This window comes from Mus caroli, unplaced genomic scaffold (genome assembly GCF_978045245.1).
Source record: "Mus caroli unplaced genomic scaffold, Mus_caroli_1 scaffold_5, whole genome shotgun sequence".
In the NCBI taxonomy this organism is placed as follows: Eukaryota; Metazoa; Chordata; class Mammalia; order Rodentia; family Muridae; genus Mus; species Mus caroli.
This window is the reverse complement of record NW_028227260.1, coordinates 65,267,035-65,291,856: the sequence shown is the minus strand read 5'-3', so window position 1 is coordinate 65,291,856 and position 24,822 is coordinate 65,267,035. Positions and strand designations below refer to the sequence as shown.

Here is a 24,822-nt window from a genome sequence, read left to right as displayed (position 1 = left end):
CTAGAATGTTGGCTAATCTTGTCAGAATCCTATGCAGGTAGCCACAGCCGCAGTATGCTTGTGAGGGAGGCAGCTAACATTTTCACAGCTTGCCTCCCCATCTTTAGCTTTCATGTTCTTTCCAGCCCTGCTTCCACGATGTTCCATGGGCCTCAGGCAGTGTGTGGGTTGCTATAGACACCGTATTTGGAGCTAAGCATGCAATTGTTGCTCAGTCTCAGGCCAGCTCTGAGTCTGCGTTAGCTGCTCCTCCTTGCAGAAGAAACTTCTCTGGCCAAGGTTGAGGACAGTACAGTATTGATTTGTTCTTAAGATAGGATTTTCCAGGGTAGCCCTGGCTGGCTCACTATATAGTATAGCCTAGGCTGGTCTCAAACTCACAGTGATCGACCTGCCTCTGCTTGCCAAGTGCTGGGATTAAAAGCATGTCCCTCTTTGCCTGGCCCTACTTACTTTTTGACATGGGGATCCACTGTCTGGTGTCCCCCTCTTCCTATAACCTCAAAGTGGCTGAGCAGGAGGCAGGTAACTTGCTTCTCTGCCATTCCTGAAGCCCTGGGTTCCATTGGAACCTGCATAAACCAGGTAAGGGATGTGCTTGTAGTCACAGCACTGAGGTCAAGGCAGAAGTGTCAGAAATTCAAGGCCATCCTCATCTACAAAGAGAATTTGAGACCAGCCTGGGCTACACAAGACCCTGTCTCAAAACGAACGAATAAACAAACAAACAAAAAACAAATTCAGGGGCTGGAGAGATGGCTCAGTAGTTAAGAGCACTGACTATACTTCCAAAGGTCCTGAGTTCAACTCCCAGCAACCACATGGTGGCTCACAACCGTCTGTAATGGGATCTGGTGCCCTCTTCTGGTATATCTGAAGACAGCAACAGTGTACTAATATAAATAAAATAAATAAACCTTTAAAAAAACAAAAAACAAATTCAGGTGCTCCAGAAGAGTAGCAAATGTTATTGGTAACCACTGAGCCATCTTTCCAGCCCTCCTTTCCTTCCTTCCTTCCTTTCTTTTTCTTCTCCTCTCCTCTCCTCTCCTCCCCTCTTCTCCCCTCTTCTCTCTCTCTCTCTATTTTTTTTTGAGACAGAGTCTCATGACATTGCCCAGCATAGACCCAATTCTTCATCTTCTTGCTCTAAATCTCCCAAGTGCTGCGGTTACAGGCCCTTGCCTCCAACACCAGCTGGTTCCTAGGTTCTAGATAGCTATTCCAAGTGGGTAGATGCGAGGGATATCCAATTATAGTTTTGCTGCATTTCCCTAGTGGGTGGTAACCCAGAGAATAAGGCCTTGTTTATTTACTTACTTTTTTTAAAAATTTGTATTTATTATGTGTAAGTACATTGCAGCTGTCTTTAGACACCAGAAGAGGGCGTCATATCTCGCTATGGATGGTTGTGAGCCACCATGTGGTTGCTGGGATTTGAACTCAGGACCTTTGGGAGAGCAGTCAGTGTGCTCTTACCCGCTGAGCCATCTCACCAGCCCTATTTACTTACTTTTAAAGGCTCTCATGTAGCCCAGCCCAGCCTTGAATTCTGATCCATGGTCCGCCACCTCCAGGCTTACAATGCCTGCCAGCTTTTTTCAGACCTGTAGTCTTTTGTTGTTGGGTGTGTATGTATGTATTTATTTAGTGCATTGGTGTTTTGCCTGAATGTAAGTCTGTATAAGGGTGTCAGATACCCTGGAACTAGACTTACAGACAGTTGTGAGCTGCCATGTGGGTGCTGGGAATTGAACCAAGGTCCTCCGGAAGAGCAGCCAGCATTCTTAACCAAAGAGCCATTTCCCCAGCCCCTTTGTTTGTTTGTTTTTTAGGGACCAGTAAATTAATTTTAAACCTAGAAAGTCCTCTCTTGTCTAGAGAATTCTCTTAGTTCTCTTAGTTCTCTTAGTTCTTCTTTCTATTGGAACTGAGCTTAGGGTGAGTGCTTGGTTAGGGTGCCTGCTTGGTTAGGGTGAGTGCTTGGGCTTCCAGCAGTATGCCAGAGAGTTCCAAGCCAGCCAGGACTGCAATGTGAGACCCTGACTCAAAAATGAAAGAAAAACAAAAGCAAAAACAATTGTCTCTGTGTGTGCTTAGTTTAATCTTATCCACTCCACCTTCTCTCCCTGATAGGAGACAAATTTTGGTTCAAGTAAAGCACAGAAGAACTAATTAACCTGAGATTACTTGCAGAATAGCCCTTCCTGACCCTTGAAGGCGCCATATTATTACATGTTGCTGTCTTTTCTATACACAGCTTTCTTCCTCTTCTTTATTCTTGTGCCAGCTTCACCCCACTGTGCCATTGTGCCGGGAGGGCAGTTTTAATGGCCACTTGCTTGTCCTCTCCTGACCTTGCGCAAGGACCTGGGTTGAGGTGAGGGCTTTGGGTGCTGTGGGCTCCACGTGTTCCCAGGCCCTGCTGGGCCCAGGTGCAACATGGTGGCTTCCCGCCCTGGAATGGGAGGAGTGGAGGCAGGTGTCCCTAAGGACTCTGCCTCTCATTCTTCAGTCTGGGGAAGTGCTGGCTCAGGCTCTGACCACAGTGCAGATGGGAGAGGGGCCATGGGACAGAAAGGCAAGGACCCCCAGTGCTAGCAACTGCTGGCTTTGTGACCCATACCCAGCCCAGCTCCTGCCTCCCTCTTGGATGGCAGGGACAGTCTGGGAACTTCTCCTACCTGATCCTCACATCTATTCTCTCTTTCCAGAAGCCTCAGAAGGTCTCCCTGCCCCTGAGTTTTCAAAGCTCCTCACCCCAGGGGGAATAAGGATGCCCATGCATAGCATGAACCTGTCACTTGCAGGTTGGCTGTAAGACCCGGGCAGCTCACAATTCATGCCTTGGACCTTAACTGCCTGTTTCTAGTTGAGGAACCCAGGCTGAGGAAACCAAGTTATATCACCAAGAGCATTTATTCTAGCAAACCATGAAGGGGCTCATGTGTGCCGGGCAAACCCTCTACCACTGAGCCACATCCTTACTTAGCCCAGATCCCACCTTTGAAGAATTGCAGTGTTTGGCTTCTAAATGACCAGGGTGACAGTCAGACAAGGGAGTCCAGTGCTGCTGACCGTGCAGCGACCCTAGCCATCAGGGCAAGGATGCTGGCAGCCCTCCTCTTGGCTCTTTTTCGTTCCTTCCTTCCTTCTTTTGTGTGATGCGTATTGTATATGAATGTGGATGGTGTGTGTACACGTTTGTGGGTGAGGGTTGCACAGAGCATAATGGAGTCAGAGGACAATTTCAGGTATGCATTTGGCTTTCCACGTTGTTTAAGACAGCATTTCTCTCTCTCTCTTTCTTTCTTCTTCCTTTCTATTTTTTAAAACTTTATTTTGTTTTACATAAGTACTGTTGCTGACTTCAGACGCACCAGAAGAGGGCATCAGATTCCATTACAGATGGTTGTAAGCCACCATGTGGTTGCTGGGATTTGAACTCAGGACCTCTGGAAGAGCATCCAGTGCTCTTAACCTCTGAGCCATCATCTCTCCAGCTCAGACAGGTCTTTTGTTTTGTTTTGTTTTTGTTTTTGTTTTTTTGTTTTTGTCTTTCGAGACAGGGTTTCTCTGTGTAACCCTGGCTGTCCTGGAACTCACTTTGTAGATCAGGCTGGCCTCGAACTCAGAAATCCGCCTGCCTCTGCCTCCCGAGTGCTGGGATTAAAGGTGTGCACTACCACACCCGGCTTTAAATAGGGCTTCTTTATTATAAATTTTTGTTCTTTGACCATTTCATAGGTATATAGAATGCATTCTGCTTACTCTCCCACTTTCAATTTCCCTCCTGCCCTGGCCAGCACCCCTTATTCCTTAAAAAGTCTGTCATATTTGCTAGTTTTTATTTTGTTTAGTGTTTCACAGTTCACCTCAGACATAGTTTGGAACTATTAAATACTCATCAGTGGGCTTATCAGTGTATACGTTTGCGTGCCCCGTGTCCCAATCCTTTAGTTGCCAGTAATAAATGGTAAGGTTTCATGGGCTTCTTGGAGTTGGGCCAATACTATTTCCCAAAGATGTTAAGATTTACCATAATAGATTCTTGTACCTGCCTCACTCACACTCGCGGTACCTGTCTATCTTTCTCTTCTTACCAATCACATTGTAGATGAGGCTTTTGTGGTTTTGTTGGCCCCTTGTATTAGCATAAGGTGAACTGATTTCAGGTAAAATGTTGTTGCTTTTCTGGACCGTTCATTGGATGGCCCAATTTTGTTGGAGCACTTCTACTGGTTAGCAATGGCTAGGCAGAGCCATGTCTAACAGCACAAACTCTCCTGTGAGAATTTATCTTTTCTCCTAAGAGGCAATTTTGTCACTTTGAATTCTAGAACTATCAGAGGCCCCTTTCTCTACTCAAGGACTTGACAGCCATGTTCTTTCTTTTCATCTTACCAGTACTCCCACTCTTGAGCCTAAATATTTTGCTTCTCGTGATTTTATTGGATTTGTGTTCTCAGTATCTTTCTCCCGAACAACTTAAGGCTCTAAGTTATGAGACCTCAAATTACCCACCAAGGAACTGGCTAGGCCTGCCTGGTGGTATATAGGCCTTTAATCCCAGCCACTCCTGAGTCAGTAGCAGACAGATCTCTATGGATTTAGGGCCAGCCTACTCTACATGGACTTCAGACTAGCCAGATGGCCAGGGCAACATAACCAATCCCATTACGTAGGGAATTAAAACTGAGGTATCTGGTATGATAAAGGGGCCACTGAGTTAGAAACTATCATCTGAAAAGCAGGCTTAGTGGTGCAAGCCTGTAATCCTAACACAGGAGGATCAGGAGCTCAGAGTCATCCCGGCTACTTAGGGACTTGGAGACTAGCCTAGTTCTGGCTCCATGCAAAGGAAAAGGGGATTGTGGCAGTGGTGGAAACATCAGTTAAGAGCACTAACTGCTCTTCCAGGGGATCTGAGTTACAGTCCGGCTACACACAAGATGGCGTCTGTAACTTCGTTTCCATGGGATCCGACACCCTCTGCTGGCCTACAAGGGTATAACACCCAAACCTAATGCATAGACATATACGCAGACAAAACTCATGCACATTAAATAAAATTTAAGGAAAATATCATATACAGCACATGATGTTTTCAAAACAAAGCATTTTATTTAACAGCAAACTACTCCACCCACCCACCCACCCATCCACCCACCCATCCACCCACCCACACATGGACTCATTGTGACATGTTGGTAAGCAACAGTTTTTTTTCAAGCCTTCAAAACACCCAAGAGTCAACAGGAAGTTCTGCATTCCGCATCCGTTCACAAAGTCCAGGTGTCTTCCATGTGTTTTTACACAGTTGGTGGGAAGATGACTCCAGTCTTTCAACAACAGATTGGTTCACAATGTTCATTTATGTGATCAAAGCAGATGATGGTAGGATGTACTTAATCGGTAGCAATATTGATGGCAGTAACTGTGAAATGAAGGCTTTCAGTTATTTTTTCCTTTGCAAATTCCAGAAATGTAAGCCCATTCCTACCCATAAAGGGATATTACTGAATCCAGCCAATTTCCACTAATTAAAAGCTAATATTAGTAACACTTTTGATGCCCAATTGAGTTTTAATGAAAATGAAAAAAAAAATTTGTTTGAACTCCCAGACCTCTTCAACCTGGCTCCATCTTCTCTGTTCCTTTTCTTTTGCCTGAATGTTCTGATTGGCTTACTAAGTAAAGTCTAGATACTTTGAAAGTATGCATAAGCTACAATGAATAAGCTTCGTTACAGCAAATTGTGACTTCAGCTCTAAGGCAACTTGGATAAAGAGATCACATTGACTTAATCTGTTTCATTCCCATCTGACTCAAGGCTTAGCTGATAGCCATTTAGATGAAAATACATTTTCAGAAACATTTAACGAATTAATACCAATTTTGTGGAACTGCATTAAAGTCCCAACTTAGATTCCAGATAGACAGGCTTGACCCTTTCCTTCACTCGGCCTCCTGTCCCACCCTCTGTGAGTGAAAGAAAAATGGAAAGGGTCAAAGCACAGGCATTTTTAATCTTTTTCAAGTTCTTTCAATTTGGTCTTTCGTTCCTCCAGTTTTCTGATTGTTGTCAATTTTATTATTCTTAAATTTTATGCAAGAATGTTAAGCATTAATGTTATTTTCATCCTCTGGCATTATTTTACCATAGCAAACCACCTTGAGTATATAATAGTAAGGAGAACATTTCTAAATTACTGTGAGCATTAGCATGTAAAAAGGTAAAAGATTAAATGAGCACAGGCAAAATTAGTCAATGTATTTCAAAGCCTGCTGCAGCTCAAAAATGGCTTGTTTGCCCCAGGATAATGCAAAGTAGCCTAAGATTGTGGAACTTAGATGGCTGTCATCCCTCCTGACCAATAGTGGTCACAGTCATAGCTAAAATGGCCTAGAAAATTGAGTTTCTTAGCGTGGAGGGTTTCTGTAACTTTAGGGTCAGGCTTGTTACAAAGCCCAGCTTCCCACTCATTGCAGTGGCCAGAGAAGACATGAGGATGAGGACTCACATTGCATATTACTTGGAGACTAAGGACTAAGTTGTGCCACTACCCAGAAAACAGACCCCCAGATCCAGCACTTCCCTGGGAAGCTATGTCTATGTTTCCTTTTTCCATGTCTCAGGAGCCAAGTGAAGGCCTAAGAGACATGCAAATCCTTGTAGAACAGACGAACCAATAAAGCAAATGACTGAACCAATAAAGCAAATGAATGAATAATGACCTTCCTCCTGTATCCAACCTCTGAGGCAAATTGTGGGAATTGAGGAAAGTGTCCTTCAGTCTAGAAAACGTTTGAGCTAATATTTATGTTTAATAAAGAGCATCACTCTGCTTTCCAGGGCATCTGTAAGTTACACTAAGTGCCCTTTTGGAACAAATGTGTTGCACTTAGCATCCAGTAGCATCTTCTGCAATGTGTGGAACTGAGGAAATAAAGAACCTCTTTTATTATTTCCACTCTACCAAGCATGCCCATGAGGAGGGGAGCACCTTTTTATTTAACTTGCCTTCTCCACACCTTGATGTCTTTCCCAGCTAAAGTGAGAGCTGTAGTCTCAAGGTGTGACTGCAGTCCCCTCAGAAACTACTGAGGTAAAGTACACTTTGGGTTGCATTCTTTAAATGTCTTTGTTCTTTTCAGTACTTAGAACTGCACTTTCATCACACTTAAGTTAAAAGTATGAGTGTGATAGTATATTCTTCTTGCTCATATGACGCTGAGCCAGGCAATGAACAAATATGTTTAGAATTATCGATTCATCTTGATTCTCCTTTGAAACACTTCAACAGTAAGAAAAGGAGAATGGATAATGAATTAAAGGACAGACTGTCCTGGCTCCAAGCTAGGCCAATGAGAAAATGACTTTTGGAGCTTCCTTAGCTAGGAAGGTCTCCAGTTTATGTTGAAGGAATCTTGGCCTTGGTTGGGTTTTCAAATTAACTAATTCATCAAGCCTAGTACCTTCAAGCAAACAGCCATTAGAGTTAAAATATTTACTCAGAAGGCTGGAGAGATGACTCAGTGGTTAAGAGCCCTAGGTCCTGAGTTCAAATCCCAACAACCACATGGTGGCTCACAACCATCTGTAATGGGATGTGGTGCCCTCTTCTGGTGCGTCTGAAGACAGCCAGTGTATTCATATACATAAAATACGTAATTCTTTAAAAAATATAATTCACTCAGTAATCAGATATATTCTACAGGCTGGGCATGCGTAAGCGCATCTGTAATCTCAGCACTTGAGAAGCTGTGACAGTAACCAGTTAGAACCAGTTAGAACCAGCCTGGGCTATATGAGACCATGTCTCCTCTATGATCAGTGATCTAACACTAGGTCCACCTCACATTTTAGTTTTAGGACCTAGGTTAGCATATTTTATATACAATGTTTCATTAGGTGTTGTGTTCTGCACGCTTGGTCCCTCCAGCCAGTACATCTAGTTTGAGAGGTTCTGGACCACACTGAGTACACATACCATCAGATGCTCTGGCCTCTTCCCATTTGGTTCCCTGATACCCATGCTCTGGGATTACCTGACTCTGGCCCTATAAAACACCTTTACTGGCAAGGTGTTTGTAATTCATCTCTGGCAGCAGCATTCAACATTTAAGAAACTGGATGGAAAAAGTACCTCTCATTAATCAAACCTTTTCCACCTCCTCAGTCAAGCCAGCTGGGAAGTATCATTTAGCACACTGCCTTACACAAATTAGGTGGTGTTAGGTGATAAGCATTCTGATTAAGTTTCAGCCATTATGAAACTTAGAAAGTAATCACTGTTCACTGATAAAGCCAACAGTTAGGTCCCGGCTTTATAGAACTGTAGACTTCACAAAGTCTCCATCCACACAGATCTGTTGTACATGCCTGGGATAAAAGCAAAGTCATTGCACACCAGGCAAATATTGCATATATATATGGCAGTTTACAAATTATAAATTAATCTTATGCATAATTTCTTTAGATACACAGGACAATGAGAATTCTCTTTGCATCCCAGTGCCTAGCAAGGGCACTGTTTTGTAATAAATGACTGCCATTCAGTATGTACTCATCAAGTGCTGAATGCTTCATATATTCAGTGGTCCACAGCTACTTATTTACTTTATTTTCACAGTATAATAAATGTGGCAGAATTTTAAAAGCCTGGAAATTGATACCAAGTAAGAAAATAAATTGTTACATTTATATGGTACCTCCGAGTTCATAAAATGCCAATGTACATATTATTCTCAAGTGTGGACACACTGAAATGTACGTCTGTGTTATCTCTCCAGTACCCATGAAAGAGAATATACACATGGCAGACAATATTTAGCCTCCAGGTTTGAGATTGACCTTATGGTCTTCCCAGGCTAGCCTCCAATTTCTGGGCTTAAGTGGTCCTGTTGCTTCAGTTACCTGAGCTCAGAGCACATGCTACCACACCCAGCTTGTTAACTGTACTCTTCTTCCCATTGTGGGCCAAAAAGTACAATGAAAATCTCATAGAGACCATGCCTATTTTATAGGCAGCTTTATTGCTATAGAAAACTTGTCTTACACTAAGAAAGTACCCACAACCATAATGTGACCTGGGCAAATGTTCTTGTATTAACATGCCCTTATCACTCAAGTTTTGACTGATTAAATTAAGCATTGGCTCATTCCTTGTGAATGAATAGTATGGAATGCAAACATTCTTGTTTCATGGCAGTTACTCATGAATTTTTCATGTACCCAAAACAATATCGGATACATCAGAGGTAGTTAGTATTCATTCATTTGCATACATGGAACAATCGATAGCTGTATAATGCTTTATTTAATGCATTCTTTTGTAAATTCTAGTTCTGTGGTAATGTCCCCCTTTGTCATTCCCAGTGCTGAACATGGGTCTTCAGACATTAGAAGGTGATCAGAATAGGGTAATTAATCACCTGCATTAGTGGCCTATTTTGTAGTTTAAAATCAGTTTCCATATGTTTTCTCTTCTGCTACCTGGTATAATATAACTTACTGAGCCTCACCAAAGCAGTAGAAGAAACACATTGGCCTTAAGTATATGGACTGTTATTCATTCAAGCCCCGTTATGTTCATATATATGTTTTTACTCATTATTCCTAGAGCAATCTTTGTGCCTATAGCACATAGAAGCGTAGAATTCAGCTACTATGTAATATGTACCCATTCATCAGCACTGACTTGGAAGTTACAGTGGGCTTCATGGGTTACGTATTCATACGTTTCTTGGTTACCTGGTAATATCTTGTTACCTGGGAGTGACCACAGTGAAGCATCACAGCCTTAGTATTCAGCACAGAAAATATGCAGGGAAGGAAATTAATGTTACTCAGACATTCCCTGGCATTTATATCAGGGCTTGATCAAGTACAGGCAATGGACCAGTGTGCCTTTTTCTTACCTTTCGAAAAGGATTTGCAACTAAGACCATGAACCCACAAAGCTTCAGGTACTTACAGTCTGATGCCTTATAGGAAAATCTCTATGCTTTCAGATACTAACCATGTAGGATTGCCAATGTGCTATGAACATGTTACTTTTTCATCCCGTGTCATTTAACTTCCCTCTTACAGAGAAGAGGGAGGCACGAAAAAGATTAAGCCCGTTAAATAGTCCTCAGAGTCTCTCATCATTAATTTTAAAGGTAGGTATTAGACCCAGGAGTTCCTTTGGTGAAATGCACCAAATTACTCGGCCACTACTATGAGCAGGGAGTTCAGACCTCATTTTGTCCCCAAACCATTATTAGAAAGTCCATACCCTGCTCACCTAAGCCCAAAGAAGGAAGGTGACGCTGGCTGGTGCTTCTCAGAGGGTTGGCACATCTGCATATTGCTTGTCTAATTCTTCTCATTGGTCTGGAACAACTCTTTATTTATATTTTCTCTAGATAGCCTGACATTGTTTTCTCCCTAACAACCTGATGCTTTCCTTTTCTTGTCAGCCTAGGGCTGCTGAGGTAGGGAGGATGGCAATACAGTATCTGTATGCATGCTTATTCCTAGGGGAGTTTCAATAGTGAGGCTATATACACTGGCTGGATTTGGTTCTGTCTCCAGTGGAGCAGATGTGAAGAGAAATGGAAGTTGTAAAACGTCAACAATTTAACAAATGGCTAAGACCCAGTTTAAAACAGACCCTTGCACAATACTATCCAGCTAAAACGTATTCCTTTATGGGCAATGGCAACAATGAAAATTACATCTCAAGTGAAGACAGCTTAAATAGAAATATAAGAAATGGAAAAGGATGATGCGGTTGGGGGGCAGGTCTCATCTTCAAATTTCCCTTCTTGGTCTTGGGGATAGAAGGATAGAAATATCCTTTCAGAGTTCTGGGCCATAGGCCTTTATCTCTTAAACATTCTGTCCATATAGGATTGGGTCCTTAGGTCTTATGCTTGGACTTAGCTCAGGTTTTGTGTCTAATGACATACGTAGTTCTCCGCTGTTAGAAGTCACAGGTGTCCTGTAGAAACAGTTCCTCTTCTTTGGGTTGTCAGCATTCTGTCCAGCCAGCTCAAGACGAGCCATCTGTGTATTTTGGTCCTTTTACATCTCAAGTCACAAAACTTCTGTCTTCTACTTGGGCCTTCACTTCAGAGCCACTTGAATCCTGACCGGACGGAATGATGTATTTTGTCTTAGATTATTTCTCAGGGCAGTCTGGTGTGAGGAACGGCTCCACAGGTGACATTCTGGACCTATTGGGAAGGGGCTATGAAGCCCCTGTCACACATGACACACATAACACACACACACACACACACACATGTACATACAAAGAAATATCCAAGAAAGGATTACTTTAGAATACAAGAGAGACACAGACTTGTAAAGAGACTGAAATGCTCAAAGTGAACAGAAAGGAGGAAAGTAGAAGATAGAAACACAAGCAAACACAAAGCAACAGAATAATGCTGAGATAAGAAATCCACCAACAGCAAAGAGACACAAATACAAAAGAAAACAGAGAAAGTGGCCCAAGAAAGGCAGGAAAGAAATGTAAACAAGGATAGAAGCAGCAGAAAGAAAACTGAAATGGACTGACAAAGAGAACTCGAACAAAGAACAAGTGCGGTGAGCACAAGAAAAAGAGAGGGATGCATGCAACATGTGACCCAAAGGGGAGTCATGAAAGGCAGGAGTGAAAGAAGAGCTAAGAAAAATAGCAACCAAAGACAAAGCAGACCACACAGGCACCAGAGAAAGTGAAACAAAGCTCAAAGCTCTGCAAGAAAGAACATGTAGGAGAAACACGGGAATAGGTAAGACACACTGCAGACAGAAGACACACAAAGGGAGGAAGGAGACATGCAAAGGAAGGAAGAAATAGATGTAACAAAGAATTAGACACACAAGGAAGAAGTAGATACACAAAACAAGGAAGACATAGACACACAAAGCAAGGAAGAAATAGATGCAACAACGAATTAGACAACACAAGGAGACATAGACACACAAAGCAATGAAGAAATAGATATACCAAAGAATTAGACACAATGCAAGGAAGAAATAGACACACAACTGCAAGGAAGAAATAGACACACAAAAGCAAGGAAGAAATAGATGTAACAAAGAATTAGACACAACTGCAAGGAAGAAATAGACACACAACTGCAAGGAAGAAAGACACACAAAAGCAAGGAAGAAATAGATGTAACAAAGAATTAGACACAACTGCAAGGAAGAAATAGACACACAAAAAAGCAAGGAAGAAATAGATGCAACAACGAATTAGACAACTGGAGGAGACATAGACACACAAAGCAAGGAAGAAATAGATATAACAAAGAATTAGACACAAAGCAAGGAAGAAATAGATACATAAAACAAGAAATAGACACACAACACAATACACACTAATGGTTGGAAGTAAGCAAAGACCACCAGAAAGAGGGTAACAAGAAACAGGGAAGGGCAAAGAAAAAAATTGCCATTAGTACACTGTACCAGGCTATCTACAACAACTACTCCCCTACATATATGATAACGGTAAACTTAAGGTTTCCTTAACATAGGACACACCCGTCAACTCTTCCAAGTGGCCTAGTCATGCAACTCCAGGGCATATTTGCCAGGCTCTGTACTCAACACTTTCCATTCATGATTTCATTTGACCTTCACAAACAGACAGGTCTTAGCAGAACTAAATTGGCAAAGGGCATACAACTAGGGAATATTACATTTAAACACAGAATGAACATCTCAACATTCTGTTACATGGATTCTGTAAGCAGCAAACACTATAAGCGACTGCATATTTAATTGTCAGCTTCACTCTCCTCTTCTATTTAAAAAAAAAAAAACGGGCTTGGTTTTTACATCCTTCACGAGTCTAATGGCTGTTTCACAGATGGAGATAAGAAATAAACTATTTAAGGCTTTTCAATGTTTAAGTCTGTAAGAATGGTAGGGCACCAAGCCAAAACAAACAAACAACAACAACAGCAGCAACAACAAAACTTAGAAGCTAAATTCCTCTTGTGATCTAACTGGTAAGCAGATAATAGTTTGAGTTGCTGCTGTGAGGCAATTTGATGTGAAAGCCTGTTCATCTTCCATCGTGTACATGGCCCTGCCTCACATTAGATCTCTCCACCCAGCACCATCTTCCAGCAAATGCAAATCCTCAGAAGACTGTAATGCTGGTGACTTACCTCCTTCTATTGCTTTTAAGATGCTGCAGTCAGGCATGTTGATCCTCGGGTCATTTATAAAGCTGCCTTCCTTTTGTGTGTTCACATTGCTTGATCATGCTGAAGACCCAGTTTTCTGTGCTGCTTTGGGGAAGGGTAATATTTGGTAGATGGCACTACAAAGAACAAAAGAAGCTGTATGAATGTCAGGAAAGAAATACTAGAACATCCTGGCTCTTTAAATTCTGCCTAATGATAGATACTTCTGTATCAATTCGAGCCAGGTTTTCATTTGTAGTTAGAGGCATTCATCATCAGTAATGTTAGTGATGGCTCAGTGGTTAAGAGCACCAATTGCTCTTCCAGAGGTCCTGAGTTCAATCCCCAGCAACCACATGGTGGCGCACAACCATCTGTAATGAGATCTGGTGCCCTCTTCTGGTGCGTCTGAGGACAGCAACAGTGTACTCATAAATAGCTAAGGTAGGTAAATAAGCTACTCACTTGTTGTATTATATGGCATGAGTAGTGTAGCAGTGCATCTTGAAGTATGTAAACAGCTGGCAAAGTTCTCCTAACTTCTGGAGAGAGAACCAAATAGAGCAGAATGGCTTCCTCGGAAGGTCAGTGCCACTATTGCAGGAGCTTTTCTCCTAGAAGAAACATTTGCACTGTTTAGTTACATTTCCCAGATGTGGGAAAATGATAAAATTTATGTATATATCTCAAGTAAAAGGCTGACTCTAATGGAAAACAAGATCAAAATTAAAATTATTACACTGTTGCAGAAAACTTACCTATTTTGATGTAGGGTGGCATTCTTTGAGCCTTTGTCTTCCTTGCTGGGTTCAGGAAAGCGTCTCACTGAAATATGGACTAGGCCTGTTGCCCAGTGGTGGTGAGCTATTCCCCTGGAGGATCCTCATGCCCCATCTCCACCTAGGGATCGTCAAAGGGAATAGGTCGCCAGCACTGCAAAGCAACAAGCCCACAATTCTGGGGGGAGATCTGGAAAAGAGGTGAAAGAAAAACCATTTCTTGAAATCAAGAACACTGGGAATGTTGTCTCATTATGTAGTAACCAGCAGTTGTGTTAAATCATGGGGCGGGGCTTGGAGAGTGGACTCTTCCGATTTGTAGATCTTAGTGTTAACTTAGAGACATGAGAATTGCTCCATCCAAGTTCTTTCTGGCTTTTATTCTGTCACCTACCAATGAGGGATCCTTTAGATTATACGTTGTGTTAAAGTCCTTGTACTTCAAATACTCTGGGAATAAAGGGGTTAAATTATTTTCTTCTTTTAATTTGTGCTTTAAGCAATACCATGCCAGAACACTGGCAAGGTGAATAGCATTGTTTGGCTCAGTGCTTATGGTGCATATGTCCCTAGAAACTGGTGTAGCATTGGACCTCGAGTTCGAGGATATTCAGAGACCAGAATTATGACAGGCCTACAGAATGTGACAACAGCCATATCTACTTACTCTATCAAGTACAAAAGACTAGGGTGCCAGAAACTGGCCTTCATGGGCCTTCATTCCTCTGATAACCTATCTTTTAGGCATTTCAGAACAGAAATGTTACAGATTGGTCATAGCATGGTGGGGATGATTTCAAGGCCTCATCAGAAGGCAAGGATGTCATTGGCTAACTGACTATGCCAGGGGACCAGGAGATGGGGAGTGCTTTATTGACTTGCCCCCCTCATTCTCTGATGAACTGGAGATCAAATAGAAACCCCCCAAATAGCAAATTCTCCAAAGTACCTATTTTTTTCTCCCTGTGGCCTGTAAGCTTTTTGTTCAGAGTAGCAGGACTTGAAGAGAAGATCTGCTGAGATGTAATAATGTAGCCGTAACGGCTGCTGGCAGTCCTTGAATCTCACATAGGGATTGTCCCTGTGAAGAAATACAAGGCTAGCATTAGACTACAAAAATTGTTGAAAATTCCACACGAAAATAATGAGGTATTTACTTAGGATGTATAACCTGACACATTAGACCCTTAAGGGAAGAGACTATCTCAGTCAACCAAGTAACAGGAATACCTTTGGGCTCTCTCCAGCACTCTTCACTCCTCTAAATCCAGGCAATCCTTCTTCTTGAGGCAGGGCCACAAAACAGACTCCAAATTCATCCCTGGAAAACAAATGATAGTTATACTAAACTCTACAAATGATAATTTGATTACTAGCAATACAATCTTCATATGCACAGGCCAGCGTTTTCAATTGGTGGTAAGAACTCAGGGTGTGGATATGTTCTCATGGATCCCCTAGTTCTTAAGAGATGTGAAAACAGCCTTTGAACTTGAAAGCATGTCTACATTTCAAAGGCCTTTCATTTCTTTTCCCTTTTTGTACATTTAAGTACTCTATCTGCATGTGTGCCTGTGTGCCAGAAGGTCAGACGTCATTACAGATGGTTATGAGCCACCATGTGGTTGCTCGGAATTGTACTCAGGACCTCTGGAAGACCATCTCTCCAGCTCTCGTCTTAAGTGAGCTTTCTCTTTTCCTGTTTTATTTAAAATTAAGTAACAAAAAAACTTTCTTATGACTACAAATATAGCCATCTTTCCCTGGGATGAGCCAGAGGACTAAGTAAGGGACAGGAAGAAGAGGTTCACTGGACTGGGAGAGAGGGCACAGGTTGGGCAGGGGCTAGGTTATATGGCAGTATGCATACAAAGACCTGGTCTGGTTCTGCCACAGGACTTTGTACACAATCAGCTGGCAAAATCCACTACTTCCACTTCCCACTACTTAATGAAGGTGTAATTCATAAGCATTCTCAAATTCACTTGTTCTACAGAATTCTTTGTTTACAAACTCCTAAGTCTGAGTCAAGCCATTGGACAGCTTGGGAGAAAGATTTTTTTTTTTTTTTTTTTTTTTTTTTTTGGTTTTCTGAGACAGGGTTTCTCTGTATAGCCCTGGCTGTCCTAGAACCCACTTTGTAGACTAGGCTGGCCTCAAACTCAGATATCCGCCTGCCTCTGCCTCCTGAGTGCTGCAATCAAAGGCGTGCGCCAACACGTCCAGCTGAAAGCTCATTCTTAATGTAATTCAGGCAGCTTGAAGATGGTGATGGCGAGTTGGTGGCTTTCCATTCCATAATTACTGACAGTGAGGGCTGGGTCAGGACACTAATTTGGGGAACTCTTTGTATTCCATCAATTATGGGGACCGAAGATGGCCTCCAGATGGTTTTGTGTGATGGCACCTCCTAATGGACATTTCAATCACCGACAAGCTCATGTTCCAGATGTCCTACTACATGAAGTAGTGTGTATTTTACAGTGCCGTGGAGGTCACGTAGGACTAGGTTGCCATGACAGAATTGGCCCTGATTAATGATCTGCCTGCTCACACAACTTGATCATTTCAATAGGGAACTGTCAGTGATAGTGGGTTTACTGTGAATACCAGCAGTACCAGCTTCCTCCAGGCCACTAACTGGAGTCTGAGTCCTAATCTCTATTTAGGTCCACAGGTGGCAGGCTGAAAGCTTTGGGTGCCTAGGCACGTCTTGGGGGGGGGGGTCACTCTGCACATACTGGGGCGGGTAGCCAATGGTGCTAAGGTGAGACCGAAGCTCTAGCTATCTGTCTCAGTGCTCTAAACACATTCTTTAGCATCTCAGAAAGCTTTTTTTTCCTTGCAAATGTTTCCTTTTGAAGCAGTTACTTGTACAACAATGGTCCTAGTTTCCTAAAAGACTCAATAGTTCTAGATGTATTATCTCCTAGAGAGCCAGACAATGCTAAGCTTTTGGAGTTGGGGGGAAACCTGCTGCGAAGGAATTTACAGTGGACTTAAAAGGGTTAAAGTACTAGAGGGTCATTTGCATGTACAAAAGGCAAATGCAAAAAAATGTTAAGTGTTATGGACAAGGATGTTTTTTCAGCTAGACCATTTTCTATTGAGGAGTCAAGTATTTGTTGTTTTAACAAAGTATCTGTTGAAAAGTGCTGGCGGGGGTCCAGTGTGGCACCCACCCTTAATCCCAGCACTCCTAAGGCAGAGGCGGGCGGATCTCTTGCAAGGCAGAGGCTGGCGGATCTCTTGCGTTTGAGTTCCAGGATAGCCAGACTACACAGAGAATCCCTGTCACAAAACAAAACAGAGAACAAAACAAAATTAATTGATTAATTAATGAAAAAGAAAAATGAGCAAGGAGAGTACATAAAGTAGTCCATGGTAAAATTTGTTCACAAAACTTATCCTTTGCCCTTTTGTAAAAAAAGATTGTAAGCTATAAAGTTCTCTTTCTGAGCTGTTAGTGCCGTCCAGTAGTCTGTTCTGGGCAGAAATGCAGCAAAAATGGTTGAAAGAACCAAATTATCAAATGTATATTCCCAATTCCTAAACTTACTTCACAAGCTCATCCCTTGCTACCCTTGGCGCACAGCCAAGCATAATGCATGGAGTCTTTCACTCTTAATATTCGTTCCATGCTTCCAAGAGGTAGATAGAAACAGATGGCATTCAGATAAACCAACCAGATGGTACTAACCAACAAGGCAAAGTAAGCACACTTCCCTCTTCAAGAAGTCAAATTTCAACCCCAGTAGACTTCCTAAAATACTTAAACAATTCACATGGGCAGTACATTTCCTAAAATGATCTCAAGTGTGCTTATATTACATTAAGTCTTAAATAACATAATCATCGCACGGAAGAAATTTTGTAAAATATTATCGCTTCTCATTTTAGCGTACCCTGGCATAATGGCAATTGGGTACACAATGTGTTAATTCTACAATTTCATTGGCATACTATGTGTTGTGTATGTATAAGCTGAGAAGAGCTAGTGACTTATTAGTCACTTTGACTTTTCAGTGGGTGGAAAGAAACTTGAATGAGAAAAAGATAGTACTTACTGTAGTCTTAAACAGCCAGAGTCTGATGTAACTGAGGAGCAGTAGTTCAGCCTGAATCCTGCACTGGATGAGTTACTTGAACATCCTCCTCCGAAAAATAGTATCATTTTTCAGTAATGCCGGGAGAACTGCTGTTGTGATGACCATTTTCATCAGCAATGTCATATCAAACACTCAGCAGCGGGATGGCAAGATGGCACACGGAGGGTAAAGGCACTTGCTGCCAAGCCTGATGATCTGAGTTTGATCTCCAGGACCCACAAGATAGACGAACCAGCTCCCATTGTTGTCTGATCACCATGTGAATGAATGACTACGCGCAGGAACATGCATGTACACACATACATACACTCATACACAATAGCTCCAAAAAAAGACCTTAAGTACTCGGCGGCTACAAAACACCCTTTGCACTAGAGAAAGCTCTTTTCTTACTAGGCAGATCTCTCTTGGAAATGTACATTTAAAGGAATGATTAGATCCTGGCATATATATTTTAAAATGTAAAGTGGGGAAACAGGTTCCATCATCTCTAAAATAAATTCCCACTTTAGGAATTTTCAAGCTACTTCAAATTGTTGCCAGAATTTAATGGTGGATAGAATGAATTAATTAAATGTGATGGCCTATGATTTTCAAAGGTGACTTGACATGTTCTCGAATTTAATCCATCCACAGCCACCTTTTAAAAATAAGCAGGGACTGGTGACCAATATGTCAGACAAAATATAGATTAGAAGGCTTAGGCCATCTTCCTAAAAGTTAATCATACTAAAGGCCACACAAAGACTGACTTTTTCGTTTTGTTAAACTTGTAGTAAAGACCAAGCAAAGATACTTGTCTTAAACATTCTGCAATAGTTGCAGTGAGCTTTCCAGACTCACCACCCTCAGTACACTGAGACACTGCTTACTCTTCAGAAACATAACACAAATGGTTATTTTTACTTCACAAAAGCTAATGATCTCACAGTCAATCCACCTTGCAATCCAAATGCCTTTCTTAAGGAATAAAATTATCAATAACTTTTCTGGCAGTTGGTCCTGTACAGTAGCAATATACAAAATCGGGCTTAAAGTTTCTTAAGCAGACAGTTGGCTCCCTCCTGGAGGAAGAATGGAGAGAAAAGTGCTAAGCTTCCTTCTCAGGAAGACAATTTTCACTTCATACTGTAAAGGAAAGCCCCAAGTAAAAGGTGGCAATCCAACTCCCTGAGCTACTTGCCTGCAATATTTTGCACAATAAAGCATTAATAAAGGTAGGCAAGAGTGGTTTCTGGCCCTAGAATGTGCCAGCAGTTGGAATTGGAGTAATTTAGAAATGCAAGATTGAAGGCTCATCCACCTAGTTTTGGCCCGCTTTTGCTATTCAGTGTATAAATACACCAAAATTTATTAATGACACATAGGGTGTTTGGGGTAATTAACATTACCCAGAATAATGTAAGAATTCGAGGTGTCTCTCTGTTCAGTGGGAGCAAGGAGAAGGCAACTGAGACACTGTAGCCATATGAAGTGAGTAAACTGGTGTTGTTGACTTTAAGTCAAGAGAAGGGCTTTGCCCAGTCAATACTGTTCAAAGAGGCAAAAGGGATGGAGTGATGGAATCGGGAAAGTGCACAAACTCTTCCTTAATGATGGGTTTGTGAGAATTAGTGATTCAGAAGAGTGGTCAATGGACAAACTAGGGGCCGGGCAAAAGGAACACTATAAGGTGTGAGATGGTGACTATTTAGGATTGTATATATTAAAGCCATGCCAAAAGGGTCGAAATATGGGTCATTGTTGGGTGTACATATTGCTGTACTTTATTATATCATATCATTGGGAAACTAGAGGAGGGGATTTGCTCAAATTGGAGTAGAAAATAAACCATCCAGAACTGCCATTGTGCCTATTAACAGTCCCAAAATAAGTTTAAAGAAGAAAGCAAGTCATTCGTCAGAGCCCCTGTGCTCATTGACAGTACCGGGTATGTTAGGGGGCTCAGCAACCTCTGCAATAATGTGAAGGGGAGTTATGAGGATAAAATATTCCAGACGTTCATAGTTAGAAATGTGCATAACTTAGCAATTCTGGGGCTCAGTAGCCTTGATGGTATGCAAAGAGAGCACACAGGCCCTTGCCATTTTTGCACAGTAATCCAAATGCTGAGGTTGTTAATAGTTAGTACTGCTCAGCAGCCCCAGTCCAAAGGTAGGCATTTCAGAACCTTTGCTGCTGTACCAGTCATATGTGTAAGGGTACAGATTAATATTGACAAGAGAAGTGCTCAGAAATAATTAATGTGCCTCTGGTGTCAAAAGAGTACAAGGATGTAAAATCCGACTCCAAAGGTAATGATGGACAACTAACTGCAATAATGCACTCAAGTCCAAATGAAGAGCACTTCGTACAACCCTTTCTGCTTTAAAGCGGAGAAGAGGGTACAGTAGTTCTTAGAGAAGTGCTTAGACATTGTTCATGTGAACTTTCCAAATGAAAGTCTTGAGCTTAGTATCACTTCCTGTTGAAGGTGCTAAGGAAGTGAGTGGGACCCTTTTCTAGTGCACAGAGCAGGAGGCAGTGCATATGCATACATTTAATATACGATAACAGTCCAAAAGAATGCAGCCTTGTTGATCAGCATATCCTGATATACTGCAAATAAAAGGTGAAGGAGTATGACCTTTGTTTACTGGCAAAGACAAAGGGAGATTCACTGTATATTAATGGTCCACTAGCAGGGACCTTGGCGGATAAACAGTATCACTTGCAGTAGTGCAAGAGATACAATGGTCCAAAAAGTAATAAGGTTGTGGATAAGTGTAAGTTTACACATTAACTGGCCAAGTATTTTTATTAAAATGAAAGGATCATGTCCCTGTTATGTACATTTATGTTCAAGGGACATGTGATCAATTAAAAACCCCATCCTTTATGCAAATATTAAGTCTTTAAAGTAATAGTCCTGGAAATTAAAGAGTGGAAAGGAGTGGGTAGCCTTATCCAGTGTCCAGGAAGATGAAGAAGCCAAAAGATTAGTGACCCTTGCTGTACTGCAAAAGGGTTTGAAAGTAGGATCATATCCAAACGGAATGTGTGCAGTAAATGCACACTAATATGCAAGGTACATGCTTGTGGCCATTACAGTTTTACGCTGTTCAGGTTTCCTTCTGTAGTGAACAGAAAAGGCCTACTACAATCAGTCATTATTAGCAAGCCACAAAATGGGACCTTAGGTCAACACCACTTCTGTACTTCAAAGTTAAGAGTAAAATTGATCCTACTAAAATTGCCAGTATGTACATAAATAGTTTGAGGAAGGGGTTTCAAGTGAACAGCACATACATAATTCCATAAAGCAAAGAGGATACGAATGATCAGAGACAGAAGTCTTACCTTGAAGGACCATTGACCGTATTGGAATCGTTTCAATCTATAGTCTCATGAAAGAGGCTTTATATTAGTGAGCCTCTTTGCTTTGCTAAGTACAGGAGTCCTGATCTAAAAGGCACAACTGTGGACATGAGAATATGAACAATCCAGTTAACACTGTGCACATTTACTATGTTAAGGATCTTAAATACTGCAATACAAATAAGGAAAGGTCTTCACCAGATGCAGATTACTACAGTGAAATGACATATGCACATTCACAATGTGAGAGACTGCATGCAGGACATAGTGGTAGAAACCAGATATGCCAACACTTGTTAAACACAGGCTAGATCCTGAGCTCAAGGCTAGCCCGGGCTATATACTAAGTTCCAGGCCAACCTGGAAGTTAAAAACAGAACAGACCAAAGGTCTTCTTGATTACCAACAAAATGACTTGAGTTAGTTTGATTTCTTTATCCAATGCTTAGGAAGAGGGACAAATGCAGCTGCGCACACAACAGGCACAAATGTATACATTACAGGTGGCAATGCCTGTAAGTCCCATAACTGGGACTGAGAGGCTGCAGGATTGAGTGCCTGCCCAGCCCAGGCTACATAAGAGACTGTTCTCTCAAACCACCACACGGTGGGGCTGTAGCTCTATGACAGAGTGCTTTACTAGCCTGCACAAGACTCTAGGTTTGATTCCCCAGCACAGCAGAAAGACCAGAACAGAGAAGTGGTCTTATTGGTTGGCACCCTTGATTGTCACCCATTAGGGTATGAGGGTATGGGATCTTGGTTACTAACAGAAGGGGACTTGAACAACTGCAATTTTGGCACAATTGTAGAAGAGGCATTAAGTAATCAGCACCCTCTTTACATAAAGCAAAGGTAGTAAGTATTAGGACCTTGAGAAAAGATTCAATTCCTAGTCAGGATTATCCACATAAAATGTCCCAGTGCAGAGGTTTTTGGCTGAAATAAGAAAGCATGTGAGACTAGTATACAATATCATGAGCAAATAAATGTATCTCCATCAGTTAGAAAGATGTGACCTGGGGCAATAGCACCCATGACAGCATGCAAACAGTATAGTACTCTACCCCCTTTAATGGCCAATACCTTGAGAATTGGGACTGAGCACTTTAACTGTCTGATAACAGACCTGTGTTTGCCCCTTTGCTAAATGCACACAGGGCTGGACTAGCTAGGGTCTAATCCAATGGATAAAATATTTCTGATAGAATTATTCAGTACTCAAGGTAATGCGTGAGAAAAGACGACTGAACACTGCTTAGAAACTTGGGGCTGTGACTACTGCAGCAATGACAGAATGGTTTTCTTTCCTTAAAGGAAAGGAGACTTGAGATGATACCTCCATGGCAAGTCTCTGATATAAAACTCTTGTTCGATTGGTGTATCTTTATTAGCATGAAGGACAAGCGTTCTTTGTTTACTTGTCCATGGACAAGTAAAGTAGGACTGTATGCAAAGTGAAATTCCATGACTCTGGAAGTCAGTATGGAGGGGGTATGGGGTATAGATAGGGATATCTCAGTCTTATAGGCTGAGTGATGGACACTGCATTTTAGCAATAGGATTGTATGCATTAAGTGAAATTCTATGACTCTGAAAGTCAGTATGGAGGGGGCATGGGGTATAGATAGGGATATCTCAGTCTTATAGGCTGAGTTATGGGCACTGCATTTTAGCAATAGGATTGTATACATTAAGTGAAATTCTATGACTCTGAAAGTCAGTATGGAGGGGGCATGGAGTATAGATAGGGATATCTCAGTCTTATAGGCTGAGTTATGGGCACTGCATTTTAGCAATAGGACTGTATGCATTAAGTGAAATTCTATGACTCTGGAAGTCAGTATGGAAGGGGTATGGGGTATAGATAGGGATATCTCAGTCTTATAGGCTGAGTGATGGGCACTGCATTTTAGCAATAGTAGGACTGTATGCATTAAGTGAAATTCCATGACTCTGAAAGTCAGTATGGAGGGGGTATGGGGTATAGATAGGGATATCTCAGTCTTATAGGCTGAGTGATGGGCACTGCATTTTAGCAATAGGATTGTATGCATTAAGTGAAATTCTATGACTCTGAAAGTCAGTATGGAGGGGGCATGGGGTATAGATAGGGATATCTCAGTCTTATAGGCTGAGTTATGGGCACTGCATTTTAGCAATAGGACTGTATGCATTAAGTGAAATTCCATGACTCTGGAAGTCATTATGGAGGGGGTAGAGGGTATAGATAGGGATATCTCAGTCTTATAGGCTGAGTAATGGGCACTGCATTTTAGCAATAGAACTCTATACATTAAGTGAAATTCTATGACTCTGAAAGTTTTCAGTATGGAGGGGGCATGGAGTATAGATAGGGATATCTCAGTCTTATAGGCTGAGTTATGAGCACTGCATGTTAGCAATAGTAGGACTGTATGCATTAAGTGAAATTCTATGACTCTGAAAGTCAGTATGGAGGGGGCATGGGGTATAGATAGGGATATCTCAGTCTTATAGGCTGAGTAATGGGCACTGCATTTTAGCACTGAATCAATGAAGATTTGAATTTCTCTAGGCAGAAGTGGGCTAGGGATAGGTCTGAAAGTATCTGGGCCTGGGGCTAGGATTGGGCTGGGGCAGGGATGGACTGGACTGGACTGGGTTGGTTGGGTGGGGCAGGGGCAGGGGCAGGGGCAGGGGCTGGGGTTGGGACTGGGACTGGGGCTGGGGCTGGGGCTGGGGCTGGGGCTGGGGCTGGGGCAGGGGCTGGGGCTGGGGCTGGGGCTGGGGCAGCAATAGCAGCAGCACTATTTGCTGAGTCTTGAGGAGAATCTAGATGCCATAAAGGCAAGAACACACAGAAAGTTGAAATGTAGGCCTTAATATTACTATTATAACAGTAAGTCTGATAGAGGATACAGAGCACTACAATTCAAGACTCTTGCTGACAAGTAAAACCATTAGTCAATATAGCATCAACAATAGCAACAAAAGCAAAGCCTGAACTGGTCTAGAGCCTCAAATACTCCTGATATCCAGCCATAATGTTCACTTTACATTAACAGTATCTGTGCCATAAGACTTAAAATTTTTAAGAGTAGTTCAGTAGATGAGTTTGAAAGAAAGTACATTTAAGTGCCAAGTAATTTGAGTATCATCTGCCAAAAAAATTATTGAAAACTTTAAGGACTCCAAATTCACTAAAGGTAATTAAAATAAATTCAACAAGTAAGCAAATCCCTAAATACATTTTGAAAACAATCCCTTCGGTTTTAAATCCAAACGCTAGCAAAGCACACTATCAGACTTGTTGTTGGCATCCAAACTATTCATTGAAATCAAAACCCAACCCCAGCAATAGTCATGGGGTAGATTCTGGAAGCAGGTAGGATTCT

General features: G+C 41.8%; 1 long non-coding RNA gene and 1 pseudogene across 2 annotated transcripts in view; one reads left to right on the top strand and one right to left on the bottom strand.

Annotated features, from left to right (window-relative positions):
* LOC110287366 (small ribosomal subunit protein eS12-like) overlaps positions 1-24,822 on the top strand; it is a 39,170-nt pseudogene that overhangs the window by 5,233 nt on the left and 9,115 nt on the right. The gene's annotated exons all lie outside the window — the stretch shown is intronic.
* On the bottom strand, positions 5,184-24,123 carry LOC115030082 (uncharacterized). The gene is made up of 7 exons (XR_015047159.1): positions 18,047-24,123; positions 15,210-15,300; positions 14,929-15,060; positions 13,959-14,169; positions 13,666-13,814; positions 13,183-13,337; positions 5,184-12,384 (listed from the first exon to the last, which is right to left on the bottom strand). It is a non-coding gene; the product is annotated as an uncharacterized LOC115030082 (long non-coding RNA).